Source organism: Aythya ferina (assembly GCF_964211825.1).
Source record: "Aythya ferina genome assembly, chromosome: 13".
Lineage (NCBI taxonomy): Eukaryota > Metazoa > Chordata > Aves > Anseriformes > Anatidae > Aythya > Aythya ferina.
The window spans coordinates 8,278,672-8,288,828 of NC_140311.1; the positions used below are offsets into that span (position 1 = coordinate 8,278,672).

At 48.9% G+C, this 10,157-nt stretch overlaps 1 long non-coding RNA gene across 1 annotated transcript; it reads left to right on the forward strand.

The window, feature by feature from the left end:
- Window positions 1-5,679: 5,679 nt before the first annotated feature.
- LOC311443941 lies at window positions 5,680-7,268 on the forward strand. The gene is made up of 2 exons (XR_014697575.1): window positions 5,680-5,717; window positions 6,961-7,268. It is a non-coding gene; the product is annotated as an uncharacterized lncRNA (long non-coding RNA).
- Window positions 7,269-10,157: the final 2,889 nt, after the last annotated feature.

Sequence of the window (10,157 nt, forward strand, 5' to 3'; positions counted from 1 at the left end):
CACATTTCCCCCAGAAACATTCAGCTGTTGAGGCAGAATGTCACTTGTTAAACACACTTTTAGGGCAGTGTGTTCCTAAGCCATCTGAGAGGTGGAGGAGATGTTGCTACAGTCCTGGCACTATGCAACCCACAAGCTGTAAAACAGGGGGATCAGGGCCCCAAATCACTGCCTTCTCATTCTTTGCTAAACCTGGCAAACCGTGCCCTGCGTCCTAACCCCCGGATGAGCCTATTTGACCTGGCTGCTTTTCTGTCACTTCTGTACAAAGCTGAAATGCAAACCCAAAACTGCAGAGGCAACATTTGAAATTAAGATCTAAAGGTGACTCATTCTGTCACCTTCTGCAGACTGCAGAACAGCCTTTCCTTAAGGATAAATAAAATCTCTGTATCTGTACACTCAGCTGTTAATACTGTAAATGAAGTACAATGTTTTTCAGATTATTGAATCATTACTGTCAGTAGAACAAGCAGCTCAAGCAGGCTGCCAAGCAGGAAGATGAAAGAAATCATTAATTTTACGTTACTGGTTCATGCACAGATTCCTAAGTGGGGGTGATTAACTACTGGATCAAGCCACCGAGGAGAGCGGGGGCTTCTCACTTTCTTATTGTCTCCAGATGAAGCTTGGCTGCCTTTCTGCAAGAGCTGCTTCTGCCAGACAGAGTTGTTGGACTCAGTGTTAGTGCAACTGGATGAACCATAGCAGGAGCCCACGACGTGCAAGAGGCCAGTGGAGACAACCTAATTGTCTCATCCACCCAGAAGGTTTGTCACAGGCTCTTAAAAAAAGTCTGGATATTTATGCACATTCTGAATGTGCATAGGTCAGTGCATTCAGTTCCCTTTAAAGAAATACCTTTCAGCTGGCACCAGCTGAATGATGGTGATTCCATTCCCTGAAAATGTGGGTGCAGAACCTCTCCTTGGCGTCTGAAAGGCGGGAGGGGGGCAGCAAGGTGGATCTCCTTTTCTTTAGGGTCAGCTGTTAAAATGAGCTTTCACCCTGCAGCAGTGGGTGGAGGACATGCTGGCACTGCTATTTGCATCCCCAGCACTGCCGATTCCTGCAGGCAGCTGAGAAGAAGCAGTGTTAGCACCTTTCCCATCTCTCTGGAGGGCTTTGTGGGCTGTGTGATGCCGTGGTGAGCCAGTTCACATGATGTCGTGCCATGTCATGCTCTGGGACTTGCTTCAGTGTTGTCAGGGAGGGCTCAATGGGGGGATCAGCCCCTTTGAGGCTGCCCCTCAAAGGGTCCAGGCACCCACCAGTTACCCCAGTACGTTGCTTGTGGCTAATGGGGTGGATTCTCCTTGCACTGGGCCTTTTCCATTCAAGCTGGCTTTCTAATGAGATGAGATATTTCTGCATCCATCACCCTGTGTTATTGTCTCTCCCTGGGAGTCAGCCCTGGGGCAATGGCTCTCACTGTCCTGGGGAGAAAAGCAAGGGTTTTCTCCCTGAACAATCCCTGTAGGTGCTTGGCTACCAGCAGTTCCTAGCCAGGGTAGGAGATCGCAGTTGAATCTTCTCCATCACAGCCCTACAGAAAAAGGAATACCCAATTCTTTAAAATTAGGTAGGCAGATGCTCTGCACCTCCTGTGGCTCCCATTGCCCCAGTAACAGTGTGTTTCACGCTCCCTTTGGCATGGCCACTCAGAGGGCAGCTAGCCCTGGCTGCCTTTCATCACCATCTCTCACCCTGGGACGCTCATTTTCCTCGCAGACCTCACACAGGGGCTTGGCCATCCCCTGTGCTTGCATGCTGCTCCAGAGCTCAAAGCCTGGGAAATGTCTCTGATTAATTGATTAATTCTCAGGACTGCTAATTAAGCAGGATGTACCTCGGATTTGCTCAACAAAAGGATTTGGTTGCAAGCTTTTTTTTTTTTTTTTCCTTTTTCCTTTTCTGCAAGATTTTGATTTGCTCAGTGGGGGCCTCGCTCATCAGTTGGCAGCCAGCTATGAAACCCTCAAATACGCGGCGGCTGGAGACATGGATCATGCCAGTGGGGTGGCTCTTTCTCAGCTCAGATGCCTGCAGTAAGGTGCTGAGTGGCTCCCTCTGGGTGGGAGGAGGAAGCTGGAAGCAGGACAGAGCAGTCCTTCTCGCAGAGGACTCGTGGCAGTCCTGCCTTTGAGAGGGGTGATGGACAAGGTGTTTTTTCCAGAACAAAATGCTGCTGGATGCATTTCTGGATCAAATCCCAGTGGGTTTGAAATCATGACATTAAATACAGGTGTTGAGATTCTCCCCTCACATGCCAAGCAGCAGAGACATGCAGACATCTCATTATATCCCAGCTCGCTCACTGCCCTCAGGGGATGAAATCTGCTCCCCTGCCCCATCTGGTCCCCAGGGAAGCAGGCTGAGCTGGCATACGCAGAGCACAGGACATGGGGTCCTCCAGCCAATTGCTGTCATGGAGTGCAGAGGGTGAGCTGTTCCTCGCACGTTATTTACCTGAAGCTGTAGTGGATCTGCTCTTTCCTGTATAGTCATGCCTTTGACCTCATAATAAATGCAAAGATTAAAAAAAATTAGGGGGGGACGGACGGACACATTTATTGAAGGGATATATTGTATGTGCTGTCCAAGATCTGCTTGGTATTCAGAACTGGAGGAAAGTAGGAACCTTAGTGTTTACATTCGTACCAATTTAGGCTTTAATTTAGGCAATATAATGCAATCTATCTTTCTCTGGATTTTAATAGCTTTTCTATTATTTTGCTCCACGGATACTTGGAAATGGGAGCTCCTTTACTACGTGACTACTTAGAGCAATAGAAGAGCTATTTACTTAACACATTAGGTTGCAGGCACCCTTCTATGAGCCTGCTTGTGGAGGCTGCCTGCCGTCCGTGGCTGTGTGTATGAATATGCATAATTAATAAATGTTATTTGCTGGACGTATATCCCTGAGTGTCTCGGCTCTCCTTGACCGAGAAATGCTGTCTCTCTGAGATCTAATGGAAGGTTTAGACTTTTTAATTTATTTTCTTAGATTAGACTCAGAAAATAACCTTATTATTCTAATAGGTAGATTAGTCCCCGAGGAAGATATGAATAAATGAAAAAATGGTAGGTGAAAAATAGGCCAGAGCTGCTATTACAGAAGAGTCTTTCTGACCTTTAAATTTTTGGTTCAAAACCATGGGAAATCAGACTCTGTGAGCATGCAAAATGCAGCCAGTCAGCCGTGCTGACCCAGTAGCTGTTTTGCAGTGCGAAATGGTAGAGTTTCTACCGGAGCAAACATTTTCTCTGAAAGTATACGTTGTTTTAAATCTATTTCAGATTGCATCCAGTCCATCAGTTCGATGCAAGAGTCTCACCACGTTCCGGGCTGTACACGCTAGAGGGAGCCACGGAAAAACCAATGCCCGGGCTGCTGCGAGTGCTGCCCTGCTCCCCAGCCATTCCCACGCTCTTCCCTTGGAAAATTGGGGGTCTTTCAGCAGTTTTTCACCCCAGTGTGGCTGTTTGGGGCTGCTGCAGGAGCACTTTTGTTGGAAGCAAAGCGTGCCATTTGACTATGCTGATGTTTGTCAGAGTTTTAGCTGGGAAAAAGCCTTTTGTTTCCTCAGCATCAAAGTGTTGCATTTTGAGCGTGCCCAAGCTCCCCACTCCTTTTTGTGGTTAGCTGTGCTCCTGCTCCACACCAGCGTGCTGTATGCACACGGGAAATGCTTTGATACACCATACCACCCTCTGCAAGACAATCTGAAGGCACCCGGAACCCTATTAAAATGTTTGAGTCTGATGTTAAGATGCTGGGACTGATAGTTTCATCCTTCCAACCACCTCCCAGGCCCTGAGTTTCCTTGGCTGGATGGTGCTCGTGTGTAAAGGCCACGGTATGATGGCAGAAATAGTCTCCTTTCCCTACTCACAGGGCAAATGTGAGGAAGTGGTGATAAAATCTCAATGCACTGATGGAGCCTTGGGGAGGTTAAACCCTCAGTGCTCTGTGCCATGTCATATGGCTGCTCCTAGGGCCCTATTTCTGTAATGACTGCTTTCACCAGTGGCTTTGTGGGAAAAGAGTGGGGCTACTACTAGAGCAAGGCTGAAATCTGTGCAGAGGTATGAGAATTTAGCCCATTCTGTTATTAATGGTCATTGCAGTGCCGCATATGTGAGGCCTGAATGATAACGTTAGCAGGCTGTTTGCTTAGCTGTGTTACAGTACAACGGCAGCTTTGTTGCAGCTTTGATGAGCTGTCTGTACTGCAGCTCTGTTAAGGGCTGCTTTTTTGTCTGTAAGGAAGCATCACTTCTGTTAAGGCAGAAATATTTCCCTCTGCACGACAGGAAAAGAAAAGCCGAGCAGTGGTCTTGTCAAGTGCTGTTGCACTGATAAAACAAAAAATAGGACAAAAGTTTTCTCCCGTCAAACACAATTATTTTCAGAAAAGAGTAGACATCTCCAATTTATTTATTTCCACTTACCTCCATGCTTTTTTTCTTTTATTTTTTTTTGGGCCCCCAGCTGTGTTAATTTTCAGAGGGGCTCCAGGTCTGACAATGCGACTCCCCAGAAGACATGTCACTGGGGATAAGGAGCTCTAGCGACAATCTGTAAGAGCAAAGCTGACACCCTGTGTTTTATTAGTTAAATAGTGGGGAAGGGTTTCCAGCTTTTCAGCTGCATAGAGACACAGCAGCTCATGCAGGGCTCACCTAGCTGGGTAAGCACGAGGCTACCTTTTGAGGCCAAAAATCCGGAGCCCTGATGGTGTGAGCAGTGGCCCTGCTGGAATGTGTGGCATTTTGCAATCCTCCCCACCTCTCCTGTTCTCCCACAGGCATTTGCACACCTTTTGTTAATCAGAAAAAGAAAATAATAATAGCTGACTAATACTTAAACAAAGCATCTCTGTATTTTGATACGGTGGGGACTACACAGGCTGGACTGACCAGCCTGGCTCAGGATCACATTTAGAGCAGCCTTTAGCTTCTGAGGAAGCCTGATATGTGCTTGTGCTTGGACAGGTGATGCTGGAGGAAGAAACAGAGACCCGTTTGGAAAAAGATTTCCCCTCAGCATCAGCTACATCTTGAGTCCATCAGAGAGCCAGGGAGGTTTATTTAAGTCAGAGATGGAGACTTTATTCCAACAGGAATGGATATGCACATCAACCACAGTGCCTCTCGGTGCCCTGAGCTGCAGGGAGAGGTTTCCAGGGCAGACAGAGCCAGTTGTGTTCAGAGGCTATGCTGTGGTTTGGAGGGGCACACCAGGGCTGGTGTTTGTTAGAGATTCCCTGCACATTAGGCACCATTGGGAAACAATTTTTCTCCTCCTTGGATGTAATTCAGGCTCTCCCAAGCCCCAACTCAGTGCTGAGAGCCAGAGTTGTTTCCTGTGTTTTGTTCCCCACTACTACAGTGAATTTAGTTAGAAAAAAAGGCAGCAGGGCTGGCAGAAGCTGCTTTTTACAGGAAGACACAGCAACTAAAAGTAGAAACTCTGCTTTTTATGGCTCTCGTACCAACGTTTCCTGTTCAGCCTAGGAGTAGCAGCTGTTCTCCCAGTTTACAACACACAAACAGACCACATTGTTTTCTGATTTGCCTTTTTTATTACAGCAGATATTGGATGGGTAGCTATTGAAAAAAAAAAAAAAAAAAAAAAAGGCAGGGAAAAACCAGCCCAGCTGGTTCACTTTCAGGAATCCGGGCACCGTCGGCACTCAGCACATGCTCTGGTAGGCAAACCCCCCGAGGTGCACCCGCGGCCAGCACCACTCTGCGGGTGCATGGGAAGGGGGCTGCGCATGGCCGGGCTGGTGGCAGAGCCAGCCTTTGGGACAGGGTGTGCCCACGGGTGGTCCCTGGGGAGCCTAGAGATACCCCCTGAGCCAGGTTCAGGACCAGCTCGATGTGGCTTGATGGGAACACAGCAATCAAGAGGGACTTTTTTTTTTTTTTTTGCAGTTGTCAGATATGATGGCATTAATGCGAGGGAGCAGACAGCTGAGTAGGCAGGGGCCATTTTAACAAAGTGGTAATGCCTTTGTCTTATTTTTTTATTTTTTTTTAAGCCAAGATCACACCTGCAAATGGCTGAACTGATTTCTTCTCCTCTGTATCAGGTGCTTAGAGGGCAATTGCTTCTTCAGCTGATCCTCCTGCAGTAAACAGAGGATTTTTTAAGAGCTTTCTCGAGCTCATCTATCCTCTCATCTGCTCTCATGGCATAGCAAAGCAAAGGGGCTTCTGCCACAGCTTGCCAGGTAGGCTGCTCTCCAGGGCTCTCCTCTGCCTTCTGGTGACTTGAGCGCTTGTGAATTCAAGGCAGGTTATTAGTCCTTGCTGGAGGCAGAGGCTGTGTCAACATGCTGGTTCATTCAGCACATAGCTCTGGTGATTACAGCTCAATCCAGCCTTGCAACACTGCTGCTGTTCCCATCCGAACCTCCCCTGGGACCAGGAGGTCACAGCAGGTGCTTCTCAGCTGGAAATTAGCGTCACTTGGGGAGCAGGGATTCAGTCACCACAACTGTCTTGTGTGCACCCAAACTGGCTGCAGACTGTGGCCATGGGGGGAGAGCAGAGAGTGCCAGCAGGCAGTGAGTCATCTCGCTCCCTTGGTATTTGCCAGGCCTGGGTGGGGTTCTTTAGAAATGCCAGTTCACTTCCAGAGGCTCGTAAATCACTGCGTTTATACGAGCTTCAGCTCTGCAGATCCATGTTTCACAGCCATGATGGGGTTCACAGTTAATTAAAGAAAGAAAGTTTTTTTTTTTTTTTTTTTTAAAAAAAAAAAAGAAAGAAAAAAAAAAGAGGGCATGTGAAAGCAAAACCCACAAGTCTGTAGTAATTATCCAAAGAGCAAAAACTTTCACTCGTCCTTCAGACAACAAGGAGCAGAGCAGAGCAGCCACCCCCGGAAGCTCCTGCCCCTCCTGCCTCCCTCCCTTCAGAGCCTGGTTTCCTTCCCCTCGGCAGCGTGGTGACGTGACTCGGGACAGCATGTTCCTCACGTGCTGGCACTCTCGCTCGGCTGCTTTCACAGCCCATGCCCTCCCTGCAGAGCAGCTCCTCCAGGGCTGGGTAGGAGAGGAGGGAAGATTCAAGGCGGCCTGTATGAAAGCTGAAATATGTGATGCTCGGAGTCCTGTCTGCTGCGTGTGCCTGGTGCTCCCAGACACCCATTGCCTCTCCTGTGAGCCCTCGTTCCCCTCCAGTGTTTCTGCCTTCACCGTTACGTTCCTTCTCTTGCAAGTCCAAAGAATAAAGCTGTCCTCCCCACGCACTCAGGCATTTCTTCTTTTCCTGAGCTCTGCAGTGCAGAGTTATTAATAAAAAATCACAACGTCATGTACAGCCCGCACCATCACATCTGTCAATGTCACCACAATGCAAGATTGCGTGTTTTTTCCACCTTTTAGTGTCTCTTTGCTGCAGCAGTTGTTTAAAAGGAGGAGGAAGCTCAGAAGTCTGGCCCCACCTGCCAGAAGCGATTTTCGGTTCAGGGTGTGGCACTTTGACATCATTTGTGGTTATTAAAAACTGTTAATTGCCAAAATGCAGCTGCTAAAAATAAAATATTTCTAATACTTTAACAATATGTATCTTAATGAGATGTCAAACTGATCCTGATGTGCAGAGCTTTTAAGTAAAATGTCACTTTCTGAGCTGCTCAGAAAACTGGCCTTACCACTTGTATGACCAGGAATATTCAGCAGTGACCACTTAAAACAGCACCTGTCTCAGTGAAATTAGGTTTTAAAGAGTTTTGCAATTACTCTCGGTCAGTATTGTCACAGAGTGATACAGGAATTCGGTGCAGGACCCTCTCACAGGAAAGATGGATTTCATCACGTATGAGTGCTGGGCAGGGTAATGGTGGACGTGGAGCCTCTCTGCCCTGGACAAAACCTTTCCTGAAGAACATTTTCCAGCAAGAAAATGCAACACAAGAGCATGTTAAAGACCAGGGGATAGGGAAGGAGACCGAGCAGGACTTTATGGTGATGTAAGGGTGAATCTTCTACACACACTTTCTTTCCCTGTTTTCCTTAGGGCTTATCACAGTAGTGACGGGAGCTGCAATGAATTTCCTCCCAGATGCTTCCCATAGCAGTGTTTGACTCGCACTGTTGTTAGTCTTGCAGCCTTTAACAGCAAGAACAAGAATTGGTTGTAGCTCTCTAGCACCTCAGAGGATTCCCTCTGCCATGAGAATGGTGTCAGGGGAGAGGTTGCAGCATCGTCCCGAAGCACCAGGCGCCTCAGCAGGGGACACGGAGGAGTCCTGGGTGTGCAAGTGGTGTAAAGGTGAGGCTGGCCCAGAGAATGACTGCAGTGTTAATTATCCCTCGGTCCTGGCACTAGAGGCCCAAATGCTTTTGAAATACACTCTCCTTCTGTGCATATATCTCTTGTCACCGGGGCACAGCTCTACAGCCTTGTTTCTGCTCAGCACACAGATTTGCTCCTGCTGCAAAGCTGCGGGCAGTCGCGTGCACGCTGGCAGTGCTTCTGCAGGAGGCAGGCAGGGCTGTTGCCATGGCTGGTCCCCAAGGGGATGTTAGGGACCAGCGGGAGCCAGCAGCAGCCTGCATTTCGGGGAGCCCAGCCACCCGCACGGGTGATGTTGCGGGTGCCCTTCTGCGCAGCCGCTGCCGGTGGCAGCTGTGCTGTGGGCACAGGCTCGCGGCACTCCCCAAATGGGACCCAAATGGATTTGCTGGGAGCGAGCCAATGTTGAAATTAGAGCGTGACTGTTGTGTCAATGGTGAGGGTAATGACAGCCCTGGACCAGCTAACTGTTCAGGCAAACAGCTGCTGGGGAAGGTTTGGTGGAGTCGGTGCTGCTGGCGGTAGAGAAGGGGCTGTGGTGGGACTGGAGGCTCCTTTCAGTCCTCGTTCACTGGTACATCAGGCTACCTGGGAAACTCATCGCTTAGAGGGGTTTAAAACCTGATGCTGTTTAGATGGACCCTGGGAAAGAAAGGGAAAATTGGTCTGGACAGGAGGCAGGATTGAAAGGGGCTGAAAGGTCTCTTCTGATTGAGAAAATCTCTGATTTCCTCGTGCTGGCCTCTGTGAGCGGTCATTTACCTCACAGCTGGAGGGCTGCACAGCAAGTGCAGCAGCATGAACTCGTGCTCCGTGCTGGATTTGCTCCTGGTCACAGTGTTTGCAGATGTTTTTTTCTCCTGTGGGACAGGTACATCCCTCTGCAGCCACCGGTCCTGCCCTCCTGCACATGTATGGTGGGCAGCCCTGTGCAGCGTGGGCTAGCAGAGATATTTCTTCCTCCATCTTACAACCACCTTGCTCCACGTGGTATTTTCTACTGTTTTATTTAGTTGTAAAGAGCAAAAGGACTCTTACTGTCCCGAGCCTGATGGGATGAGTGTGCTGTGGTGCAGAGTGAGTTTAATAGGAAAGACAACAAATCTACCTGCTCCCTCACAAAAGCATATTGATGTCCCTTCCCTCCAGACTTATGCCAAAGACACGAACCTCTCCTGCTCTGTAATTGCTGCCCAGGAGGTTTTGGGACACAAATGAGAAGCTGTAGACTGGGTGGGTGCTGTCTGATCCTCTCTGCTCCCCTCCCCTTCCCTGGGGCAGCCAGAAGCACGGAGGCCCATTATATTCCTTTCTCTCCTCCCTGCAGTAGGATTTAAGGTGCCCCCAGATGGTCCCCTGCTTGTCCCCAGGATACACAACCCAGTTGCATATCCAGTCTCCAGTACAGGCTCTCCACAACCACCAGCAAAGCAACCTGCTGGAGTGCTGCAGTTTTGTGCAAATCCCAGACCAAGTTACCCAAGAACGGGCACTGCCAGGCTGCCTCAAACGGATGCTCGGAGCAGCTCACACATTTCTAAGGCATGCAAGAAGCTGGGATGTAAAGCAACTACACAGCCACCCACAGAGAGAAGCCTGCCTCTCAGCCTGCTCCGCTCCAAATACGGGCTCCAGCGTGAGTCAAAATGAGGGACACCAGAAAATAATAGACTTCACATGAAGAAGAACAATAATTTGCAGCTGTAAATCACCTTTCATCTACAGATCACAGAGGCGTCTCAAGCACTCATTAAAGCCGCCTTGCAGCATCCCTGCCCCATAACTAGCGCGGGGCGATGGTTATTCCATCCACTGGCATGCAGCCACATGTCCTTGCAGGC